This window comes from Gossypium hirsutum, chromosome D07 (genome assembly GCF_007990345.1).
Source record: "Gossypium hirsutum isolate 1008001.06 chromosome D07, Gossypium_hirsutum_v2.1, whole genome shotgun sequence".
Classification (NCBI taxonomy): Eukaryota; Viridiplantae; Streptophyta; class Magnoliopsida; order Malvales; family Malvaceae; genus Gossypium; species Gossypium hirsutum.
This window is the reverse complement of record NC_053443.1, coordinates 34,571,978-34,577,054: the sequence shown is the minus strand read 5'-3', so window position 1 is coordinate 34,577,054 and position 5,077 is coordinate 34,571,978. Positions and strand designations below refer to the sequence as shown.

Here is a 5,077-nt window from a genome sequence, read left to right as displayed (position 1 = left end):
TTGCAAATTTGCATCTAACTTCTTTAAAATTTATACTGCATCTTTGATTCTATAACTGACTTTGACTCAAAATTTGAATTTTAATATTTAAAAATGAAATTAAAAATTCATAAAAACACAAGAAGTTTGCTATGCATCACATGGTAAATTTTCATTTTAACTTTTTAAAAATTTATACTTCATCTATAATTTTGTAACGGACTTTGCCTCAAAATTTGAGTTTCAATATTTAAAAATGAAGTTAAAAAGAATCATAAGACACGAGCACTTCGCTATGCATCACATTTTAAATTTTCATTTTAACCTCTTAAAAATTTATGCTTTATGTAACACCCTAAATCTGGCCTAGACATTATGGTCGAATCTGGGAGCGTTACGAAAAAGGGTTTTGAAATCGATGATACTTCATTAAACATTGTATAGTTATTAGATAAAAACGTCCAAGTTTTACTAGCCATATTCATTTATATATCCATTACTAAAATTATTAAATGTTGTCCTTCAGAGTTAACCAAATATCTCACAGTGGAAGTTTGAAAAATCGTTTAAATCAAAACCATGCTAGTGTTTTCATCATAGTTTAAAAATCATATATGCAACCAAACCAAAAATCCAAAATGAATAGTCCCAACAGTCCGAAGAGTCCAAAAATTAAAAAACTCTCTCGAAAACCAGAAATTAAGTAAAACCAGTAAATAAGGATAAGAAAAAATAGCAGTTTTCCAACAAGTGGTCTCTATTGAGCCTCCGTCGCACTGATCCGCCTAAGCCTGAGGATTACCTGAATAGAACAGACAAACAGATGTGAGTTTTCGTAAACTCAGTGTGTAACCCAACAAAGATACTCATGCAACATACATAGAATCTCATATGCAGACAGATACAGATTTGGACCTAAGTCTTTAATAGATACAGATATCAGAATTAGATAAGCAGAAAAATATACAGAATCCTACCTCCATCCTCTACACACCATCTCTGACCATCCCATCACACCATGTGGGGTTACAAACACCCACCCATCCCTACACACCATATAATGTCGATGCGACACATAACAGAATAATGTGCAGTCAAACTGCCAGAAATTAGGCGAAAGGTCACCGTACAGATTACTTCCTCCACATATTCAAATCCCACCCAAATACAGATACAACATACAGATAACAGATACAGAATCATATGATTAACGTGCTAGTATACAGATATTATACTTACTTACGCAGAACAGTCAGACATGCATATTAGTTTCCTACTCAGATCAAACTATTAGATTAACAGATTACATACAATGGATTTAGTTAGCCCTTATTGACCCTACGGTAGTCCCACAGTCAATCAGAATGACCTGTGCGACCCTTGGAAAAATTTTAAAATTTTGGGCCCATATGGGCGCCCAAATTGGCCTTGCCTTTGTGGCCCACATGGCCTGGCCCAAAGCCCACACGCCCGTGTGGCATGCTCGTGTGGGCCCACACGCCCAATCTGACCTAGCCCGTGTGGCTTACACAACCATACAACCATCGTCACACGGTCGAGTCTCGCACATAGCCTAACCCTCGATAGTTACACGGCCGTGTGCATCCACATAGTTGGCCACACACCCGTGTAGCGTCGACAAACCCAATTTTTGACTTTCATTGAACCTCATTTTCTCCTGTTTTAGGTACACACCTGGTTCGATTTTGATGCTATTGCGATCCCGAGCCCACCAGAACCAGAACAGTTATGACAGCTCTAACACTCTACACGATAGACGATGAATTCCAATCCCCTTGATTAGCTCCAACCACAATCCGAGCAGGGATCATAGAACCAAAACACAGAGATTGACAACAGTTTCTGAACGGAAAAGGATAAAGTAGTAAAAAGAAGGGAAAAAAATGAATGTGCAGAGAAAGGGGAGAACAAACTAAAGTCAATTTTTTTTTGAAAGAGAGAGAAACAAATTTTGAAAAATAATAAAATAATATCAAATAATATACCTTATCCCTCAAATTTAGGCATGATCTCCTACTAGCCCAATCCCAACTACTCACTCTCTCGTCCACTTACACAGACTTCCAAACCCATCCAAACTCTCTCAGACAACCGAGACAATTTAATATCTACAATTGCACGAGAATTCGAACACAAGAACTCCAGCAAGCTAACTCCTTACCATTCAAACCAACAAGCTCATTCTAATATGAGTTTACAAACAATATAACAAAAGCCTACTCAGTAAGAATAAGGCTAGGATAAAAAATAACAGAATTTGCCAAAAGTGGGACTTGAACCTAAGACCTCAAGCACACAATCAAAACACTTAGCCACTGAAGCAAATACATATTTTTATTAGGATTTACAAAAATAGGAATAAATTATTCAGGGAGTTACACTTTATCTTTGATTCTGTTGCCGACGTGGCCTCAAAATAGGAATTTTAATATTTAAACAAGAAATAAAAACATCATAAAACACTAGAAGTTTGACATGCATCACATGATAAATTTCCATTTTAACTCTTAAAAATTTATACTTTATAATTTCGTATCGGACTTTGCCACAAAATTCAAGTTTCAATATTTAAAAATGAAATTAAAAAAGAATCATAAGACACGAGCACTTCACTATGCATCAGATTGTAAATTTCCATTTTAACCTCTTAAGAAGTTATACTTTATTTATGATTTCGTAAAGGACTTTGCCTCAAAATTCGAGTTCCAATATTTAAAAATCAACTTAAAAAGAATCATATTACACGAGTACTTCACTATGCATCACATTGTAAATTTCCATTTTAACCTCTTAAAAATCTATGCTTTGTATTTGATTCTATAACTGAATTCGCCTCAAAATTCAAATTTTAAAATTTAAACATGAAATTAAAAAATTATAAAACACGAGAAGTTTTCTATGCATCACATGGTAAATTTCCATTTTAACCACTTAAAAATTTATACATTATCTTTAATTCTGTAACGGACTTCATCTCAAAATGTGAGTTTCAATATTGAAAAATAAATTAAAAAGAATCATAAAACACGAGAACTTAGCTATGCATCACATTGTCAATTTCCATCTTAACCTCTTAAGAATTTATACTTTATTTTTTATTCGGTTATCGACCTGGCCTCAAAATTCGAAATTTAATATTTAATAACAAAATAAAAAAATCATAAAACACTAGAAGTTTGCTATGCATCACATGTTAAATTTCCATTTTAACCATTTAAAATTTTATACTTTATCTTTAATTTCGTAACGGACTTGGCCTCAAAATTTGAGTTTCAATATTTAAAAATGAAACTAAAAACAATCATAAGACACAAGAACTTCACTATGCATCACATTGTAAATTTCCATATTAACTTCTTAAAAAATTATAGTTTATTTTTTATTCTGTAACCGATGTTGCCTCGAAATTCAAATTTTAATATTTAAAAATGACATTATAAAAACTCATAAAACATTAGAAGTTTTCTATGCATCACATGGTAAGTTTCCATTTTAACCACTTGAAAAGTTACACTTTATCTTTAATTCCGTAACGGAGTTCACCTCAAAATTTGGGTTTCAATATTTTAAATTAAAGCAATCATACGACACGAGAACTTCGCTGCACATCACATTGTAAATTTCCAGTTTATCCTCTTAAAAGTTTATACTTTATCTTTGATTCTGTAACCGACATTGCGTCGAAATTCAAATTTTAATATTTAAAAATGAAATTATAAAAAATCATAAAACAAGAAAAGTTCATCACATGGTAAATTTCCATTTTAATCACTTAAAAATTTATACTTTATCTTTAATTCCATAACGGAGTTCGATCAAAATTCAATTTCCAATATCTAACAATGAATTAAAAACAATAATAAGACACGAGAATTTCGCTATGTATCACATTGTAATTTCCATTTTAACCTCTTAAAAATTTGTACTTTATCTTTGATTCTGTAATTGACTTGGCCTCGAAATTTGAATTTTAATATTTAAAAATGAAATTAAAAAAAATCATAAAACACGAGAAACTTGCTATGCGTCACATGATAAATTTCCATTTTAACCTCTTTAAAAGTTATACTTTATGTTTGATTCTGTAACCAATGCTGCCTTGAAATTTGAATTTTAATATATAAAAATAAAATTTTTAAAAAAAGCATAAAACACAATTAGTTTTCTATGCATCACATGGTAAATTTCCATTTTAACCTTGTAAAAATTTATACTTTATTTATAATTCCGTAACGGACTTTGGCTCAAAATTTGAGTTTCAATATTTAAAAATGAAATTAAAAAAGAATCATAAGACATGAGAACTTCGCTATGCATTACATGGTAAATTTCCATTTTAACCTCTTAAAAATTTATACTTTATCTTTGATTCTGTAGCCGAGTTCGCCTCGAAATTTGAATTTTAATCAACTTCGCTATGCATGATATGTTAATTTGAATACCTTTGAATCTATTAATAACCATGCATGTGATTTCATTGCAAAACTGATGTGTTTTCAATGAGATTTGATAAATCTATTCTGCGAAGCATGGATCTTCTATTTTCTGCTATTGTATGTCAGCATGTCCTACATGTTTATCATTCTGATTCTGTATGTGCATGCCATGACATGTTGTATGGGGTTTGGGATGATGTTGAAAGGAGGAAGATTTTGGCAGTTTAATTATCTGCACATTTTGGTGGTTTAACAACATTTTTGTCTGGCAGCTTGTCTGCAATTATAGTGGCTCATCCACTCATATCTGTTTTGGCAGCTTTGCTGCAATATAGTGGCTTGACCACATATTTTTTATTTGACAATTTTAACTGTAATCTCTGGTGGCAATGTCCACAATTTTATGTTGGTGTGATTTAGATGGACGAGTTCTGGGGAACTCTATTTTGGTGTGTACCAGAGATGGGTAGGAAATTTTCTGAAAAATCTGCATTATGATTTCTAAAAAATATCGCATTGACATAATCATGCATTCTCATTTCTGTTCAATTGCACATGATAAAATTCTTTATGATATTCTGATTTGTATATTGTGATATGTGTGTTCCGTGTTCAAGTCTTGTTATACACTGGGCTCTAAA

The 5,077-nt window shown here is 31.9% G+C and overlaps 1 long non-coding RNA gene across 1 annotated transcript; it reads right to left on the bottom strand.

Annotated features, from left to right (window-relative positions):
• Positions 1-567: 567 nt before the first annotated feature.
• On the bottom strand, positions 568-2,466 carry LOC107956747 (uncharacterized). Its single transcript, XR_001700235.2, has 3 exons — positions 1,986-2,466; positions 1,675-1,842; positions 568-781 (listed from the first exon to the last, which is right to left on the bottom strand). It is a non-coding gene; the product is annotated as an uncharacterized lncRNA (long non-coding RNA).
• Between the last annotated feature and the right edge of the window lie 2,611 nt (positions 2,467-5,077).